Here is a 21779-nt window from a genome sequence, read left to right as displayed (position 1 = left end):
ACAAGATCAATCAACAGAAATTGACAGAGAACAATGTCCGATTTGGGCTCCATTAGCAATTCGTAGTTAATTATGCACATCTATTTAATTTGTACAAAATACAGTATTATAATTTATTCAAACTTCAATTCCATGATAGGAAATAGGGTGAGGGTGTCCTTATATGATTTGACGCTGAAAAGCTAAATGGTTTACTACGTTTATGGGCGGTCCTTGGGTTCCCTAAATTTTTCTTCGGGAACTGAAACGCGCTTATGATACCTACAAATGTCCCAAATAACCCAAAAATAATCCCAATGCCCACTCGGCCAATTTCAAAAATCTGGTACGGCGGCTCCGCTGTGCTCTAGCGACGGTGCTGCTACAAGTAGCGGCGATCTGCATCGGGTTGGTTGTTTTCGGCCATTTTCAGCCGAATTCAGCCAAATCTGCATCAGTTCCTGTGAGAAAACACACTTAGGGTCCTCGGTTGGCCGAAAAAACGTAAAAAACCGAAACTCATCGGCGAGGGGCCTCTCCGGTGTGGCGGCTCCTCCGGCTCACGTTGCGGTTGGGCTTTTTGCTCCGGTTAACCTGTAGAGAAGGAAATGGTGATCACAACGGTGGAAAAATTACATCGAACGGGAATAGGGAAGGGCCTTATCGGAGGTGTTTTCCGAAATACCCTGCGATGGCACAACCGGGCTTTGCCAGTATTTTTCGGCCAATCGGCCGGTCCTTTTGCTCCGATTTGGTCATGTTTATTATTTTTTTACCAACCTTCAGTTTCTGTATCAGTGAGTAGTGTGATATTTTTATTTGACTAGTGTAGCTCACCCATTCATTAACTATTTTAAGTCAAGAGAATCAAGAATCAAATCCCGATCAACAAGGAGGTTGTGAATAGTTCACCACCCGGACTCTTTCAAAAGTTAGTGAAGGTCGTCATAGGATGCTCAGTTGTTTACTTTTCGTTTATTTCTTTAATTTTTATTTGTTTGTTTAGAAAGTACATTCCCATTTTCCTATTGAGTATTTTAAACTATTGTTTAAGAAATGTAAACCGTAACTTTATTATTCCGCTTCCGCATTCGATTTATAATTTTATTTTATTTTAAGTTATAGACTATTACACATTATATAGAAATACTTAATATATCACTATAATGCTACTAAATTCTTCATTTTTATTATTTTTAGAAGTAAGAAATTAGCTCTTTGATAAAATAAAAATATATCTTTTACTGTACATATTTTCTATTTTCTTACACTTTATATTTATATAAATTAAAATTATTACTTTTAATTTTTAAATAAAATTGTTTCCTATTTTATAATTATATAATTCTTATTTAATTTTATTTTTGAAAATTTTAATAAAATTAACACATATGTTATTTTCAATAGTTTAAATTAATTCAAAAATAATAAATAATAAATTCCATTATAATTTTATCCATTTTAAGTATCACAAAAGATTGTTCATTTTAAATATCTTTTAACGCATACAATGTATCTAAAAGTATCCTCTTCCTCCCTCTTTCCTCTTCCTTCATACTCATGAGTAACACCTCCATTTCAGCTTGCTTTCATAGAAAATGGGTGTTCTTCACTTCTAAGTTGTTCTAAAGTAGGTATCTGATTATGGGTTAGTACTCCTTTGTCAAGCAATTTATTTTTATGTTGATAGTACAACGCTCGCCTATAGACAATTGATTAATAAACCCGAAGAAAATTAAAAAAATTAAATTAAACACGAAAAATTATAAATTAGGGGTTTAGGGTCTTAAATGAAGAAAAAATTTAAAATTGGGGGCCCTCTATAAAATAAAAAGGACTTAAATAATAAAATCTTCAAAGAGGGGCCAACCTATAAATTCTGAAAGTTTTGATTTCTCAGCAAGATCGGTGCGACGAACGACCTGAGCAGATCCGCGACAGAAGGAGGTTATGCACGGCTTGGAGAAAAGGAATCGCGCGGCAGAGAAGATGTGATCGGTTGTTGCAGCTCCCTTTGGCGCACGACCATGAGGCCAGAAGGTCGTGTAGAAGTCGGAAAGGGAGGGCAAACGACTTGAGCAGATCCGCGACAGAAGGAGGTTATGCACGACTTGGAGAAAAGGAATCGCGCGGCAGAGAAGATGTGGTCGGTTGTTGCAGCTCCCTTTGGCGCGCGACCATGAGGCCAGACGGTCGTGCAGAAGTCGGAAAGGGGGGGACATGCGATGAATCTATCCGAGGAAGAGGATCCACAATGGTCGGATGCATGAAAACTAGATCTTAGCAATTTTCGGCGATATTTCACGAGATCAATTCCGGATCTGAACTCACCATAGTTCTCTGTGATTTTCGTTCAAATTTGGCGGTGCGTGGTGATCCCGGTGACGACGCATGTGGCGCCGCGTGGTGATCCTAGTGATGATGTGTGTGGTGGCGTGTGGTGATCTCGGTGACGTGCGTGTGGTGACACGCAGTGACTCCAGCGACTAGGACCACATGTCCAAGGTAAAAAACAATTCTTCCTTTCATATTGTGTTTAATTCTGAAATTGTTAGTCGTTTTATTCATATATTTTCTATTTTTAAAACCAAAAAATTATCCGAAGGGTAGCTAGGATTTGGAGAAAACCTTAGACCCGAATCCACTAATGATCTCAACTCCTTTTTCTGATCAAACTTTAGGTAAGATTTGGGTTAATATTCTGTATGTATATACGTAAGTATATACATGTAAACTGTGTGTATGTGTATATATATAAAAATATATGTGTGAATGTTTATTATTATGTGCATAAATATATATTATATTAAATCATAAATATCTAAATTGTGTATATGAGTGTGTGTGTGTGTACAAATACATATATATATTTGTTGTTATGCGTACGTATGTGTATATATATGTTATCCTGTGTGTGGAAGTGGTTATATATATATAAACACTGTATATATGTTCGGGCGTGTAAGTGCGTACACTTATATATATTAGTACTATGTGTGTACGTGTACATAAATGTATATAAGTTTAAATCTGCACAATTATGTGTGTTGTGTATTTATATATAAACATACATGTATACATATATATACCGTGTAAAGGTATATATGTATAATATCTATTATGAATGTGAATACATATATTTGTATAGTATCTACTGTGTGTGAATATATATATAATCGTATGTGTGTGAAGGTGTATATATAGATACCTGGTGTATGTGGGATGAGTATGAGAATGTAAATTTGTGTGACTAGTATTGAATGGGAAACCAGGTTTTAAGATGTGTGAGTGTGTAATTAATATGTGTAATATGGGTGTGTGTTTTATAAATATGTATAGTATGCATGTATATATGATTGTGTGTGTATATGTAAATACATTTGTGAATATATGTTATTTTGTGTTTGAATATACATTAATACATATATAATTTTATCCATTTTAAGTATTATAAAAATTATCCATTTTAAGTATCTTTTAGCTACATACAATGTATCTAGAAGTATCATTATCCTCCCATCCTCGTCCTTCATATTCATAACCCCTTTTTTCGCTCTCTCCATTTCATTTCTTTGTAAATATGGAGTGCTGTAGAGAATAGAGTTAGCAGGTTTCAATAATACTGATCTTTTAAGTACAGTTATACACTTGTATGCACCTATACATGGGTAAGCATCTCCATTTCAGCTTGTTTTCATGGACAATGAGTGCCCTAATTGTTTCATTTATAAGTTGTTTTGAAGTGGGTATCTGATTATGGATCAATACTCCCTTCACTAAGCAATTTATTGTTATTTGATAGTATAATGTCTACTTATAGACTATCGATTAATAACCTGAAGAAAATTATAAAAATTGAATTAAACACGAAAATGATAAATTAGGGGTTTAAGAACCTAAATGAAGAAAGAAATTTTAAATTTAGGGACCTTCTATAAATTAGAAAGGACTTAAATGATAAAAATATTCAAAAACAAGGTCAATCTATAAATTTTAGAAGTCGTAGACACATCAGCACAAGGGGTGTCAAAACGAGTCAATAAGGTGGGGCCGTTCAGCCACGTGAATGCATAGGTGGGCGAATTCAAGAGTGAAAAGTCAGGATTGAACCGTGTACTAAAATGTCAATTGAATGAATCAAGTTAAGAGGTTGGATGAACAACTTAAATTGTGTGAAATAAACGACTAAGATGTAGAGGTGGGATGAATTGATGCAGGAGAATATAGGGAGGATCAAATCAACTCCTATAACCCACTCACCATATGAAATACCGGAACTTAACCGCTTAAAAAATCATTCTCTTTAATTGAATCTACAATCTTAAAAGGAATGTAAAAACAAAGATTAGGAAAAATAAACAATGAAAGGAAAAATATCACGAATTTATTGATAAATTAATTCTTACTCTTTGGCTTAACAAGACTTTTGAAGACTTCTGTTTCTTGAAGAACTTAAAGAAGCTAAAAATGAGCAAAAAAACTCATTGAAGAAAAGCCTAGAGTTTTAAGAATTTCTCTCAAATTAATTGTAGTTGAATGTGCTTACAACCTATAGATAAAAACCTATTTATAACATTTCCTGAGATAATTTTAGATGATTACAATCTTTTGAGGAAATTAATAAAATAATATTCTAGATAATATTATATTTAATTTTAGGATAATTACATAATAAAATATTTATTATATCCTGTTTAAATATAAGATAATTAATTAAATAATTAGTGGGATATAATTTACATTAAAATAATAATTAAAATGAGATAAAACTTATCCCATGTGATTTTTATGTAAAACACATGGGAAAATTAATTAAAACATGTGAGAATTAAATTAAAAACATGGAAAATTAAATGGTGGGGTCTAAAAGCATTAATTAAAAATAATAAAATAAATAAATTAAAAGGTGGGTGAGGGCCGGTTTGGACAACTCGTGCCAGTTGGGTCAGCTAGCCTGCACGCGTCAGGCAAGGCAGACTTGTAGGTTGGGCCGGCTGGGCCATTTCTTGGCCTGGCCACGTGTTCAGCCCCTTGGGCCAACGAGGGCACAGTTGGTTTTGCGCGCGGGCCTAGAGGGTCGCATGCATGGGTGCAGTCGTGCGCTTGTGCATGTGGTCCATGTGGGCAAGTGTGGGTATACGCATGCGTGGGGTGTGCGATTTGAGCTGCATGCTTGGCGCACGTGTGGGTAACCTCATTCGCTCGTGGGCCTTTGTGTCCATGCATCAAGGAATTTGCCCGTCTCCTCTTTTTCGACGGGTTATAAGGTCATTCTGATTGGTTTCTGTCAGGACCTTGGAATATCGACAGACATGGGGGTCAAATATCTTGTATATGCATTGCGACACATGTGTACCCTATGGGCACCCATACCTAGACTATATTTAACCTTTCTTTTTAAGTCGAAATTTTCAAGACGAGTTGTTCCTTAGTAATGAGCCCCGTTATCCTTCGAGTTTTTTACACATTCTAGTGTCGTTTCTTCCTAAATCGAGATTTTTGTTTGGTGGATTTAGCGTCACTATTTTATACTTGATTAGGGATATAGTAGCCTAAAGTATTATTACTTCACAATTGTTTTCTTTTGCTTCCTGGAAGGTAATCAATATTAGCTCGCTTATTACCTTCCACTAGTTTAGGTTTGTCCTCAACGGGTATCACGTCATTCCCCCTTATTTGAGAGGATTCGTTCTCAAATCTGTAATGATTATAAATTTTTCATCTAAGGTCAAAGAGGATAGAGGATTTGGCAGACAACCGGTTGGGTGCTCGGTTTGTTCTTGAATGAAGAAGCAACTTTTGACTGGGTCTGAACTGTGGTCCTTCTCTACCTATCTTTAGTGAACTCATCATGTAACTTTTTAATTTTCAGTTGGTCTTCATAAGCATCTCTCTTGACAAAGGCGTTAAAAACTTGGGTGAGGTTACCCATTTGGATAGAGTACTAATTCCGTTCACCAGCATGACTAACAAATCGATCATATTGCCAAGGCCCGCCTAGCAGTAGGTGTCTTACTTGTATGGGAATTACATTGGACAATATCTTATCCATGTACTCACAAATAAAAAATGGAACACATATCTGCTAGGTGACATCGATCTCTTTGCTGTCATCCAACTAGTGTAATTTGTAGGGGTTAGGGTTCTGTTTGCTAGTTAACCATGCCCAATTCACCAACAAGGTGCTAGCAACGTTAGCACAACTACCTCCATCGATTATCACACTACAAACCTTTTTGTTAACCAGACATTTGGAGTGGAAAATAGTTTCTCTTTGGTTGTTGCCTTTGGGCTTAAGTTGTATGTTTAGTGTTCGTTGAGCCACAAACACATCTCCCTGTACTGGTTGAGCAATACTTTCTCTACCTGCATCTATTAACGGTAGATCTTCTTGCTTGTTACTAGTTTTGTGATTACTAACAATATCTTTGTCATCTCGGATAATCATGGCATGCTGATTGGGACATTAGGATGAATATGTCCAACTCCTATGCACTTGAAACACTTAACGATGTTTTGGCGAGTGGTCGGTGCCTTAGGATTAACTGTTGGGTTACCAACAGGTTGTTTTCCTTACTGTCGTCCATCTTCTTACCTTCATCCCTTCGAGTCCATCTTTGGTTTCCTTGGGGAGCATTGCTGACATCCCCCCCCCCCCCCCCGTTGGTTCCTCTACCTTTCAATTGCCTTTAAATCTTGGTGGCTTTGTGCACCATTTTGTCCAGGTCGACATAGTTTTGTAGTTCAAGGATATTGGTGATATCCTTGTTTAGGTCCTCCAAGAATCGAGTAATGGTGGCTTCTGGTCATTCATCGATTTGGGCCCTAATCATGGTTATCTCTATTCCTTTGTAGTACTTTTCCACCAACTTGGAACCGTGGGTCAAACATTGCAATTTCAGGTTCATGTCCTTGTCGAAATGAGTTAGCACAAACTATTTCCTTATAGTGGATCTTAATTCTCTCCATGTGGTGATTGACAATCCCCATCTCATTCTTTGAGAAGGGTTAACTTATCCTACCATACTTCTTAATTTACTAAATTTAAGAAATGAAAATGGTGAAGAATGAAGGGAAAAAAAGCCTTTTTAAAGAGAAATAAAGGACCAGATTCGCCACTTAACAAAAATTAGAGGAGCCAAGTTTGGGGTGGCTGTGGGCCCCACACGTCAAGGGGTTGTCCAATGTGATAGTCGGTCACGTTGTAGTGGCTAGCTACTAGTAGCAAGCTTGTTGCTAGTGGTCAGTGTAGGCCATATCGCACGTTGTGTGCGCATAGGGTGCAGCATGCACGCGCATGGCTTGTCTGCTGGCATCTTACAACGCGCAGGCGTAGCCATACTGCTAACAGTTGTGCGCAATGCACATCGCATGCATGCGACCGTGCCCGCACGAGCTGACCGCGTGTTAGGCCATGGTCTCGTGGGTATGGGTCGCAAGCTGCGGGGATTTTTCCCGCCTTTATTGCGCCGAATTTTTTGATTCTTTCCATTTTCTCTGAAAATATTATGACTCAAAGTTAATTTTTTAAAAAAGAAAAAATAAATAAAATTACTTAAATTAACGTAATTCAAAATACCAAAAGTTTTAAGTACTAACAAAATTCAAATGACCAATGGAACTAAAAATAATAAAGTTTTTTTATCTCGATCTATCATAAAAGTTTGGGGCGTTTCATTTCTCCTACCTTATAAAAATTTAGTCCTCCAAATTTGAATAAGTTCCTAAAATAATTTGGGAACTCGTTTTCGCATATGATTTTCCACCTCCCGAGTCGCCTCCTCCAGAGTTTGGTGCTGTCATAATACCTTGACTGTGGGAATCCTCTTATTGTGCATAACTCTCTCCGTTCAATCGATGATCTCCGTAAGATACTCCTTATATGCTATATCTGTACTGATAGGGATTATCAGGTGTGGAATGATATGAGAAGGATCATGGTGGTACTTTTTAAGAATGAAGACGCAGAAAAGATTATGTAGAGCTTCATACTCTAGGTTCAATGCAAGGCAGTACGCCATAGGGCCTATACACCCCATGATCTCAAAAGGTCCAATATAGTGAGGACTTAGCTTTCCTCTTTTTCTAAACCGTATTTTTCCTTTGTATGGAAAATTCTTAAGAAAAATATGGTCACCAACAACAAACTCCAAATGCCTTTTTCGGTTATCTGCATATCTCTTCTGATGACTCTGGGCAATGACGGGGTGTTTTTGAATGATGTTGACTTTTTCGATGGTTTTTTGGGCATAATCTGACTGAGAGAGATGCTTGTTCCCAACTTCATTCTAGCATGTTGGAGACCAGCAATGCCTACCATAGAGAGCCTTAAATAGAGTCATACTGATGCTGGAGTGGTAACTGTTGTTATAAGCAAATTTGCAAAGGGAAAGGTGCCGATCCCAACTACCACCAAAGTTCAGAACACAGGCGTGTAAAACGTTCTCCAACATTTGAATGGTTTGCTATGACTAAGCAGTACTGAAATATAAGCTGATATCAAGGGACTTTTGGAAGCTTTTCAAAAAGTGAGAAGTGAAATGAGGATCTCGTTTTGATACTACAGAAGCAGGAACACCATGGAGTCGGATGATCTGCTTGACATGTAACCGAGCTAATTTCGTTATTGTGTTAGTGGTCTTAATTGCGAGGAAATGGGTGGACTTGGTTAGTCTGTCCACAATAACCCAAGTGGCATCTCAGTTCGTGTTGGTCTTTGGCAAACTCGTGATGAAGTCCATGGACATGCTCCCATTTTCATTCGAGAATGGAGAGACTTTGTAAAAGACCATAAGGTCTCTAATGTTCAGGCTTGATCTTTTGGCAAGTGAGAGATCGAGAGACGTAATCAACAATATCCTTTTTCATTCTAGCCCACCAGTAGTGGCACTTCAAGCCCTGATATATCTTGTACCTGGGTAAATGGACAGCTTGAATGCATAAGCCTCCTTCATGATATTCGAGCTAAGATCGAGGTCTTTGGTATGTATATCTAGTCTCGGAACTTGTATAACCCATTATCAATCATCTTAAAGTCGTGGGCCTCCTTGGAGGTAAATTTATCGATGTGTTTCAAAATCTCCTAATCCATTGCTTGGGCTTCTCGGATTCTCATAAGAAGCATGGGCTGAATTTGGATTTAAGCAAGGTACGCACTGTTGCCGTAATGATTCAAATAGAGATCTTGAATTATCTCGAGCATCCTCCAGTTAGAAACCAACATCTGGCCCAACATGGCCTATTCTCTTCGGCTGAGAGCATTAGCGACTACATTACCCTTACTAAGATAGTAGAAGATCTTGCAGTCGTATCTTTCAAAAGATCCATCAAATGCCTCTATCTCATGTTCAGCTCTTTTTGGGAAAAATAGGTACTTCAGAATTTTATGATTAGTATAGATTTCAAAAATTTGACAATACAAATAGTGATGCCATGTCTTTAGGGCAAAGACAATGGCGGCAAGTTCAAGATCGTGTGCGGGGTAGTTATACCCATGTGGTTTCAATTGCTTGGAATCATAAGCCAATACCCAACTATGTTGCATGAGTATACATCCTAGACCAACATGAGACACATCGCAGAAAACTTGGAACCGTTTGGTATCGTCATGGAGGATCAATATTAGAGAAGCGGTGAGTCGACACTTGAGTTCGATAAAGCTTTCTTCACACTTTTACCCCATTTGAAAGTGATTCCATCCTTGCTGAGCTTAGTTAAGGGAGCAGCAATATGGAAAAAATCTTTGATGAAGCATTGGTCCTGCCAATCTCAAAAAGCTGCAAATTTCTATGATGTTGGTTAATTGGCTCCAATTAGTAACAGCCTCAACCTTAGAAGGATCCACAAAAATTCTTTCACCAGAAACCACATGACCGAGGAAAGAAACTCGATCCAACCAAAAAGAACATTTGCTCAGTTTAGCATAAAATCAGTGTTGACAAAGGGTTTCCAACACTTGGATAAGGTGAACAACATGCTTCTAAGGGTTCTTAGAGTATACTAGGATGTAATCAATGAAGACGATGACGTACTAATCCACTACAGGCTTAAAAACCCAGTTCATATGATCTATGAAGGCGGTGGGGGCATTAGTCAGCCTAAAGAGCATGACCTTAAACTTGAATTGATCGTATCTACAATGGAACACCATTTTCGAAATATCATCAGCCTTAACCCTTAATTGGTGCTAGCTTGACCTAAGATCAATTTCAGAGAAGACAAATATCCCTATAATTAGTCAAACAGGTCGTCAATACGGGGTAGAGGGTATTTACTCTTAATGGTGACTTGATTTAGCTCTTGATAATTGACACAAAGTCAGAGGATCTTATCCTTTTTCCTCGTGAACAACACAGGAGCTCTCCAAGGGAAATGACTAGTCTCATAAACTTCTTATCCCTCAAAATTGTAATTAATCATTCTAACTCTGTGAGTCTGCTCATCCCATTTGGTATGTGGGTTTTGAGATAGGTTGCGCTCCAAGGATAAAGTCGATGGAGAATTCAATTTCTCGTCGAGGAGGTAAAACCTGGTAGTTCTGCTAAAAAATATTCAGGAAGTTTCAGACAACAAGAATTGTTTGAACTGACGGCTCATAATCCATTTGCCCATCACACAAGTTAGAGAAAAGTAGGTAGAATTTGAAATAGCCCCTGACGTAGGAAGATATGGGGAGGATTGAATCAACTCCTGAAACCCACTCAACGTATGTAATACTGAAACTATAACCGCTAGAATAACCCCTCCCTCTAATTAAATTATCAATCATAAAAAAAAAACAAAAATGAAGATTAGGAAAAATAAACAAGGAAAGGAAAAATGCCATGAACTTACTGATAAGTTGATCCCTGCTCCCCGACTCAATAAAATTTCTAAAAACTCTTGCTTCTCGAAGAACTTGAAGAAACTAATTTTAGCAAAAATGTTAAGAGAAGAAAAGCCGAAGCTCTCAAAAATACTCTCAAATTTATTATCAAAGGTTGTGTTTACATCATAGAGGTAAAGACCTATTTGTAGCCTTTCGCAGACAATGTAGCTGAGTACAAAATTTTGAGATAATTAATAAAATAATAACCTAAATAAAATTCTATTTTAATCTAAGATAATTACATAATAAAATAATTATTATATCTTAAATAAATTAATTAAATAATTCTAAGGGATAGAGTTATAATTAAAATATTAATTAAAATAAACCCATATTTATCCAATGTAAAATCTATTTTAAACACGTATGAAAATTAACTTTAAAACATGGATATTTTGAAAAGTAGGTCCCACGCCTTTTTAAAAGATTTTAAAATAATAAAATAAATAAATATTAAATAATTTAAAAAGAAAAAAGGGGACTGGTTGGTTTGGGTTACCCGGATGGACCGAGTCGGCCGGTTCGCATGGGTTGCGCGGGAGAAGGTTCGCGGGAGTCGCGTGCTGGTGGGCTTGGGCTGTCCGAGGGCCCATTCGTGTGGGGTGCAGGCGTTCAGCTCCTTGGGCGTGCGTGCGCACGGTTGGTTCTGCGCGAGCTTAAAGGGCTACGTGCATGGCTGCTCCAATGCGCTCGTGTGTGTGGTCTGTGCGGGCACGTGTGCATGTTCGGCGTGCGTTTGGGCCTACTCCTCGAGCATGGGCTTTCTTACAATTCTTGAATCCCGTTAATCTTACTTGTGCCTTAAGCCTTCTGGCTTGGACAAAGTTTGTCCATCTCTTGGAATAATCCTAATTAGGAAAATGTTGATGGATGAAACTACTCTCATTTTCTGGCGTTCCTCATTGATGCAAGGTTGCATCGTTGGAACTAATTCTAGGCTTTCTAGGATCACATCAGCCCCTATTTATATATAGTCATATCTATTACATATCCAAAAGTTAGGAATTTAGGACAAAATCTTTTCCATTAATGCCTTAGGATGGTTTCCTTTTTTGGTGAATGCAAGTTACAAGTTTATCATCACAATCTATAATGGCTCGGTAGTTTTTTAACTAATCCATTCCTAAAATGATATCAAATCCAGAAAAGTTAAGAAGTATTAGGTCTGTGGCCAATTCTTTACTTGAAACATCTATCCTACAATTCTTATAAACAAGGCGTGCTTCTAAAAGTCCTCTAAAGGGTGATTCTATTACTAGGACTTGTCCTAATGGTTCTGGTTTTAATTGTTAAGTTCATGGTAAAGTTACAAGATACAAATGAATGAGTAGCACCAATATAAACCAAGGCACGAGTGGTGGAGTTGTAAATAGAAAGCGCACCCTAAATGACAGCTGGTGTAGTAATGGCGCTAGGCTCATCCAGATTGAAGACTCTCCCTTGTGCGACTGACTTTACAATGTCCTAGGGCCTCTAGGGATAATTCTTTATTAAATGTTGTGTGCTCTCGCACTTATAGCAAGAGTTGTTTAGACGACAACATGGTCGGTTACCATGATCCCGTCCATAGTGTCGACAGGACTAGTTAAACTGAAAGGGCTTTACAGGAGGTGGGGGCAAGGTAGGATTTGGTGTAATGTGGGGTTTCTTATTAGCATGTATGGGGAAAAGTTCGGTTATCCTTCTTTTAGGCTACTGATGAGCCTGAATGTGAGTGATACGTTGATGTCGGGCTGAAATAAGCCCTTCGGCCAAAAGGGCATGCTCAAGGGCTTTGGCATAGGTGTTGGGTTTCATAAGGGTAATGTGGTAAAAATATCCGCTCTATGACCCTTTAAGAATTTCCGAGCCTTCCGGCTATCAGAGGCAACCAATAAGGGAGCGAATCGAGATAGCTGAACACACCTAGTGACATACTAGCTAACCGTCATACCTCCTTGGCGTAGGTCTTGAAATTCCTCTTCTTCCGTCTCCCGAATATAAACCAAAAAAAGTTCTCTAGAAAGGCATCCATAAAGATATCGCAAGTGGTAGGAGTGGGCAAGACATATTTCTTAAGTTGTCACCAATGCTCGACTACTCTAGTAAACATAAAAGTAGCTATGGGGAAATCCTGTTCCTTAGTTAGGTCTAAAAGTGAGAAAACCTTCTTGATTTGCAAAATCCAAGCTTCTACAGCTAGGGGATCGGGTCCACTGTCAAAGAAAGGAGGGTTCAATCTCCTAAACTCATAAATATTTTGGGAAATGGTCCTTTCTATTTTATGAAAATCGTTGGCAGGAGGTGGTTGATTTTGGTTATGACCAACAACAACAGTCAAACCCTAGATGGCTTGGGATAGTTCAGTGAACTCGGCCTTGGTCGGAGTGTCCTGGGCCTCGGAGCGTTCTATGGATGGTCTCCCTTGAGTCATTGGTCATACAAAAAGGAGACAATGAACTTGATGACTAGATAAAAAAGTTCATTTTTTAATTCTAAGAATTTTTTTGAAGTTTTCTCTAAGTCTATACTATAGGCCTTAGTGTAAGGGATTCTTCTAAGAATCGTGCTCTGATACCTTTTGTGACATCCCAAATACCTGATGGTAGAACGGAGCTAGATAACATAAAGAAATATGAGTGCTACTAACTAAATTAACATTAAAGTGGAAAATAGAATTCCCTTATACCAAAAATCAAGGTTTACTTCACTCTTGAGGCCAATGACTGACTACCAAATATAAATATACAAAAATAGAGTCATTTAAATGTTTGCGAAAGTGTCATTAGAGCATAGGCATTACAACACACTCATAACTATCCTAAGGATCCAAGAAGGGATCCAGACAAGCTTCAAGGGGTAGCACATCGAGCACATCATCGCTTTCATCATCTGGGGGGTACGGATTGTGGGTGAGTTTCATGTAAAATCAGTAAGAAAAATAATATTTAAACTATATTGCTAAGGTTTGAAAGGTAATTAGCCTTTGAAAGAAAAAAAAATGTAAGTTTGAAATGTGATTGACTTACCTCTTAAGCTTCCACGAACGAGCATATTTGAAATACTAAGAGAAAATAGGTAACCATAACATCATAGTAAAGATAGAGATAACATAGAACATATCTTGAACAGGAAATCTAGCAGAACCTATTTAAATCAAGGTTCATAATAAAAAGCGCCATCATTATTTAACCTCAACTATATTAATATCAGTGATTTTATTAATTCTTTTACTGATCTTTCCACGAAACCGTTTCAATATATATCTGCTAAGGGTAGAGGAGATTCCCAACTACCACTGTAAATGACCAAATCATTTCATTTTCCTCATTGGGCTAGTTCATTTCCCATTTTTGGGACAATTTTATAAATTTCTTAGGACAGTTCCATAACTTTCTTGGGTCAGTTCCATAACTTTCTCGGGATATTTCCTTAACTTTCTTGGGTCAGTTCCATAATTTTCTTGGATATAATCTATGACCACAATTGTTATTCACTACTATGGTCGTCATATCATTTTTCGAGTCCACTCTTGTCAGAGAAAAATGCCGATCATTCACATGGAGCCATCCACCAACATTTATTCAGATGAGGGAAAGACATAAATCCATAAGACTCTTTGGTGAGAAATATTTCCTTGCCTGCGCGTACGTCCCATTCATATGAGGTGTAAGGCGCGCAGTTTGTGCGCATCACATCGTGCACATACAACATGTGGCTCCGCGCGTCTGTGTGTGAGCTTGGGTATGCAGGCCCTCAGCCAGCGCGCGCGACATACTTGGGCAGTGTTTTGCCCCTTGGGTAATGTGCGCTGCCATTCGGACAGTGTGCCCCCGCTGTTTGGGAGGTTTGCGCCAGCCCTCATCTGACATGCCGTCAGTTTTTGTACTGCAATCTTCTCGTCGACCATTCGTTAGTCACGTGTTTCAGTCATCACATCACATCAGTCACTTTTTCTCCTCTCTGTTTTCTCACGGATTTGCTCCAATTAGCAGAAATCCAACAGTTCCCTTTCTCTATAAATAAGAAACTTTTCTAACACTCCATCACTTCATCTTCATTCTTCCATTCACCAAGGTAATTCTAGAGCGAGAGAGAAGGAAATGATAGAAGGAAGATGAGTGTAGGAAAACTTCAAGCTTTCATTAAGAAAATTCAGTATTTTTTTGCACGTTCTAAGGAGTATTTCTTGATAAATAAAAAGAATATTGTATGAATATAATATAGCTTGTAGCATGTTTAATTATCATTATGATTAAAATATATCTACGTAAATATGCCATGATATTGCATGATTTGTATCGTTCTAACAAGTAAAATGAATATGATGGCATGGTAAGAGTTGACGTAAGAAGCATGATGTTGTTTAACGAACATATGGGATGAATATTGACATTTGCATATATGATATTTAAATTAATATGATCCGTTAGGCTTTTCATCTCTGAGAGGTTTTGTTTCTCCCCTATCTCGTATGAAAAGACGTGAGAGAATTGCTCTATGTAGTTGACGATGTACCCTTTGAGGAGAGTAGTGACACGACATTATTGTAGGGGTTACCTTAGGATGTACGGACGTGACTATAGTTTATATATAGGACCACTGTATTTGGCACGACCGTGGTCATTGAATATGTCATAGTTTGACAAGCCGTAAATGTGTTGTAGTTTAGCAAGCCGCAAATATGCTGAAAATGATATGAAATGAAAATGTCATTCCACAGTGGTAGTCGAGAATCTGTATTGGCCTCAGTAGATAGAGGTCAGAACAGCTTCTCGCGAAGAATGAGTAAAAGATGAAAGGAAAGCATGATATGATATGATTTGTTCGATTTTTTCAATTTTATACATGACGTGATTATATATTAGATGTGATGGACTTGACATTTTTCTAAATAAAATAAAATATTTTCTTTATTATTGAAATGGACCCACATGCACATTCTTCGATGGTAAGTGAAAAAGGTATTATTTCTAAGTTTAATAACTTTTAAAATCTTAGTAATGTCGATTAAATACTAATTTTTTTACTGAGTATATGGAACTTACCCCTTTTTATGTGGCCCCTAGATGAGGATGATAGTGAGGAACTGCTCGTTGATTTGCCCATCAAAGCCTTCGAGGATCCCGTGGATCTGTGAACCATTATGAGTGCGTGTTTTGTTTCACACTTTGATGAGTTCACTTTTGGAGAGGCCTGTATTTATTTTTGTGTTGCCTCAGTATTGTAATATTTGGAACTTAAATTTTATTTTGTAAGGGATTGTAATATATTTTATTCCATTGCATATAATTATCTTAAATACATTCGTATGGATTCACCATTGATTCCATATCCTGCAGTGACAAAAAAAGTTTTGGTTAGATGAGCTACCAAGTTTGAAGACACATCGAATGATGTTGCGTAAAATAATTTTGCTTTTTCTCTGGTTGGGGTCTAATTTCCTTCTCTGTCCTCCCAACAAACTCATTGTAGGCTTTCTTGAATTTGAGCTGGTCTTTATATACCTCTTTTCGGGATAATGGCATAAGGACATTGTTTAAGTCGTTCAAATGTAGAGAATACTAGTTCTTCTCTCCGTCATGAGTAATGTTTCTGTCATACTGCCAAGTTGTCCCAATAATATATGACTTGTTTACATCGGGACCACATCACATAGTATTTCATTTGTATAGCTACCAATTGAGAAAGACACTAGGACCTGTTTGGTGACCTTGACCTCCTTATTGTCATCTAACTAGTGTAGTTTATAGGGGTTTAGGTGCTAAGTGTAAGACAACCCCGCTATTTTTACGAGTAGAGTGCTGGCTACATTGGTGCAAGTCCCTCCTATAATGACCACACTGCATATCTTATTGTTGACAAAGCACCGAAAGTGGAAAATTTCCTCCATCTGGTCCGTACCTTCAACTTTTACCTACATAATTAATGGCTGTAGGATCACAAATATATCTCCCTGTACTGGTTATATGGTGTTTTCCTTGCTCTTGGCTACTGAAGGTAGCTCTTCTGCCTCACTATAACTCTCATGAGTGCTGATCACATCCTCGTCATCTTGTACGATCATGGCCTATTGGTTAGGGTACTAGGACGTAATTTGTCCAACTCATAAATACTTAAAGCTTCACAACACTTTTTCTAACAGAGAGTGTTTTAGGAATACATGTTGGGTTAGCAGCAAGTGGCTTGTCCTTTCTGTCCTCAAACCATTTGGGCTCATTCCTGTTCTGCCATCTAGAATTAAGTTGAGAACTGGAATTGGGGATCTCACTCAGGGTTCTCTGCCCTTTCAACTACCTTTCTATATTAATGGCCTTGAGCACCATTTCCTCTAAGTTGACATAGTTCTGAAGTTCAAGAACGTTGGAAATTTTCTTATTCAAGCCTTCTAAGAACTAGACCATAGTAGTTTTTGACCGTTCTTCTACTCCTTGTGGTACTCTTTCACCGATTTAGTGCCCTGAGTGAGACGTTGTAGCTTCAGGTCCATATCCCTATCAAAGTGAGAAGGTACAAACCTTTTTTGTATAATGGACCTCAGTTCTCTCCAAGTGGAAACAGGTGCGTCTCCATCTCGCTCTCTAATGGAAATTAGTTTATCCCACCCCATGGACGCATATTTTGTGAACTCAAAGGTGGCGAGGTTGATTTTTTGTTCCTCACTATAGATATGGCACTTGAAGATGCGCTCGACCCTCATTTCCTGGTTAAGATAGGCTTCTGCATCATTTGTTTTGGGGAAGGGCAGTATCTGGGCTTTGTAAGAGCTAAGACCTTTATCTTCCCTATCTCTATGATGTTCCCTTTAGTCACTGGTTCTTTTATCCTCTATTTCCTAGCATTGGCCCCTTCTAGGGTTGGCATCATCCTCATTGCAAAATCTGATCTCATTCGCCACTACTTGACGATGGGCTTGGCTATGATATCGCCCCCTCTCCAACCTGTCATATGAGCGGCCATGTTACCCAAGTGGATACTTAACTGTGTGAACATGTCTGTGATCCTCTTTTCTAGGTTGATAGTTTGGCTAGTTGTGCTTTAGTGAGACATTATGGATATACCTGCAAAAGAACAAGGTTAGAGAAACAAGGTCTCATGCCCTTGCCTTCGCTTGTGTTTACCTCACAGTTACTCACATTATAGCTTCTTCCTCCAAATTAAGCATCGAGAATCAAGTTTTCTTTATCAGAAACTACACGTTAGTCTTAAAGATACACCGAGAAATTGTAAAAAGATCTTGTATTTTAGAAACTCGAATCAAGCACTTAAAAGAAGAACTTGATGTGCTTTAATTAAATGCTAAGTAACTAGGAACGAATGGCTACTCAAATATATATTGGAACAAAAGCACAATAAAAGATAGAAACTTGAGCACAAAGAAACAATTTGGACTTATAGTGTAGGAGATCAGATTTGTAACACCCTACCTATCACTGTGCTAGAATAATTTAGAAACTTTATTTATTCGGGCATTTGGCCACATTAAACTTAAATTAATTTACGCCATTTAATATTTCTCGTGATTCGTAATTACAATTTATTATTATTTTTATTAATTTTTATTTTATTTTATTTTAAATTATTTTATGTATTTTAAATTATTTTAGCTTATTTTAAATTAAAAAGAAAATTTAGAAAAAAATCAGAAAATGACAAAACAAGAGAAAACTTGTTCGTAGGAAAAAAAATCCTGTGGGAAAGTAATTTGCACACACGGGTGCTGGGCATTGTGCGCTCGTGCATGTACGCACAGTGGTCGTGTGCTGTTCGCATAGTGTGCATGTCCCACCCGCATGCCAGTGTGCACGTTCCCTCCGCAAGCACGGTGCGGGGTCAGGACCTGCGCAGCCGTCTTGTCGCGCGTAGGCAAGCTATCGACGCGTCACTTCATACACGAACTAGCACCGCACACTGTGCGGACAAGTCCTGTGTGCTTGGGCCTGCTCGCAGGAGGCCTGTGCGCGCGATAGTAGCCTTGTGCGCCTGTAGGCTAGCTTGTATCTCGCCGGTCAGGTATTTCTACCTCAGGTAGTGCGTCGTTGCTGGCTTGGGCAGTATGCCGCTACCACTGGTGGAGAAAATCTTTCTCTCTCGTTTTTCATGCAAAGAATCTTTTTCTCATCTCTCTTTACTGGATTTCACCACTTGGGCTGAATCTAATGGTTTTAAAGCTCTATAAATTGACCTTCTCCTTCCCTTCCTCTTCATGCTTCCATTTCTTCCATTTTTCAAAGGTTTAGAGATGGAGAGAGAGAGAGAGATAGTAACTTAGTGAGAGAAGAAGAAAAGAAAAGAAAAATGGTGAAGAAGAAAACATCAAGGTTTCGGTAAGGAATCTAATATTACTTTCAACGTCTTAAGGAGTATTTTTAGATAAGAAAATTTAGTCTGATTGATATTTTGCCTGTTTTGTATGCCTCTGTGTTTAAATTAACACAGAGTCAAATTGTTCTGGTTTTCAAGCATGTTATGTGAATTACAGACACTTGATAAATTTGCATGTAATAAATGTAATATATAATTCATAATAGTAAAAGTAAAAAGAAAAGAAAAAGAGAAAAAAGGAATAAAGCCTGTATGGTCCGAAGTGTATCTGTAGTAATATACATATTGCATCAAGTATTTCGTTAGACTTTTTATCTCTGAGGGGTATCTGTTCTCCTTGCCTTTTGGGGTATCTATTTCTCCCTCCCCTATCTGGTCTAGAAAGACATAAGAGAATAGCTCCCAGTGGATGACGGCGTGCCCTCTGACGAGAGTGGGCCTGAGCAAATTGTCGTTTCTGTATCTGATCTGGTCATTCAACTTGAGTAGTTGTAAATCTATATCTGCCATCAGAGACGGGAAGTTTATAACAATTTCGCAAAGCATTACACGAAAAATCTGTGCATTTTATGATTTATTTGATTTTCTCTATTATTTGGCATGATATATATATTTGATTTTATGTGCTAACATTCCATTTTCGTATTCAAATAAATGGTTTTCATAATGATGAGTTAGGTAAACGAGGAAGCTAAACGGTAAGATAAAGTAATAAAATTTTAAAAATCTTACGATGTTAATTTAATAATATTTTTTTTACTGAGCATATGAAACTCACTCTTTCCATTCCCCCTAGATGAGGAAGAAAATTAGGAACTGCAAGCTGACCTGCCCTTAGAAGTCTATGAGAATCCCGTGGATCCACAAGTCTAAGTGCATGACTGTTCCCGCACTCTGATGAATTCCAGTAGCATAGAGAAAGAAATGGCCCTTATGTTTTGTATTTTGTAGCCACTTCTGGCCTGATGATGTATGTATTTGGAACATTATATATATATTTGTAAGGAATTTATTAAGGTTTGATTCTGCTGCATAAATTTTATCATGCACTCATTATTCTGACGCCCATTTGCCTTAATTGGCACCTGGGATGTCACACGATTAATCCTGATGGATACAACATGAATGTTATTCCTAGTTGTACTACCTTGATGAGAGTTATGCTTTACGAATAATTAAATTTCTCTATACCAAATATATGCAAACTTAATGATGCTATGCTTTCAAATCAAAATGTGGAGCAACGGTTTTTGCACGTCTATAAAGACGACTAATCTTCCTTGCTCATGCAAATGCAAAACAAAAGTTTTTCGCGTACACTTGGTGCTGAGATAATCTTCTTTTGATGAGTCAAAAATTTTCATCACACTAGTAGGCAACTATTCTTCTTTTGTTTATGATGCAATATAATGACTCGAGTTGCCTTAGAGGTGCAACTATTTTTCTTAAAATTTGTAATTTTTTAATTTTTTTAAACTTAATATCACAAATAAACTATCACTTGATTAAACAAACAAGATAGGATCAAGTGGGATGCAAATCCACAAGTAAAACAGATTAACAACGAGGTGTTTTTGTTGCTAATTATGTAAACATAATGTAAAGCAAAATAACATAGTAAGTTCAAAGTAGGTGCCTATGCATTGATACCAAATGACACAGGGTGTAGTGCGTTTACTCTATGGATCGAAAATATCTTGATCTTCAACCCACTTTATTAAGCAGTTCAAAACTCGATTACCTAAAATAAACCTTCCTTATTGGAATCACATTCGACTAAGCGAGTGCATATCGAAGTAACTAGAAGAAATAAAAAGAATAGAGAAGGACGCCATGATATACCCGATCAGTCGATCCCTAATTTGCCACTCAACAAAGTAGTATGAAGCTCTTAACTTGAAGACGCTTGAAAAACTTAAAAATTAGCAAAGCTAATTTAAAGCAAAAGCTTTTTTTTAATTAAATGCTAAATAAATAGGAACGAATAGCTACTCAGATATGTATTGGAACAAAAGCAAAATAAAGGACAAAAACTTGAGCACAAAGAAACAATTTGGACTTATAGCATAAGAAATTTGATCAATCCCGATGAATACAACTAGAATGTTATTCCTAGTTTTACTACCTTGATGACGGCTATGCTCTGTGGATAATTAAGTTTCTTTATGCCAAATATATATAGACTCAATGATACTATGCTTTCAAATCAAACTGTGGAGCAACATTTTTTGCGCATCTATAAAGACAACTAATCTTCCTTGCTGGTGCAAATGCAAAACAAAAGTTTTCGCGTACGCTTGGTGGGTGAGATAACCTTCTTTTGATGAGTCGAAAGTTTTTGTCACACCGGTAGGCACCTACTCTTCTTATGTTTATGATACAACAAAATGACTCAAGTTGTCTTATGGGGTGAAACTTGTTTTCTTGGATTTTGTGATTTTCTTATTTTTTTACTCTATCATAAACAAACTACCACTTGAATAAACGAACATGATAGGATCAAGTCGAATGCAAATTCACAAGCAAAATAGATTAGCAATGAAGTGTTTTTGTTGCTAATTATACAAACACAATATAAAGCAAAATAACATAGTAGGTTTTAAGTAGGTGCTTAAACATTGATACCAAG

The 21779-nt window shown here is 37.4% G+C and overlaps 1 long non-coding RNA gene across 1 annotated transcript; it reads left to right on the top strand.

Moving 5' to 3' along the window:
• The first annotated feature begins 1633 nt into the window (after positions 1–1633).
• Positions 1634–16148, top strand: LOC148270362 (uncharacterized). Its single transcript, XR_015819332.1, has 2 exons — positions 1634–2484; positions 15895–16148. It is a non-coding gene; the product is annotated as an uncharacterized LOC148270362 (long non-coding RNA).
• The last annotated feature ends 5631 nt before the right edge of the window (positions 16149–21779 follow it).

The sequence above is a fragment of the Carica papaya genome, chromosome 1, assembly GCF_054855325.1.
Source record: "Carica papaya isolate Zhongbai chromosome 1, ASM5485532v1, whole genome shotgun sequence".
In the NCBI taxonomy this organism is placed as follows: domain Eukaryota; kingdom Viridiplantae; phylum Streptophyta; class Magnoliopsida; order Brassicales; family Caricaceae; genus Carica; species Carica papaya.
The sequence above is the reverse complement of the archived record's forward strand: the minus strand, read 5'-3'. Positions and strand labels throughout refer to the sequence as shown.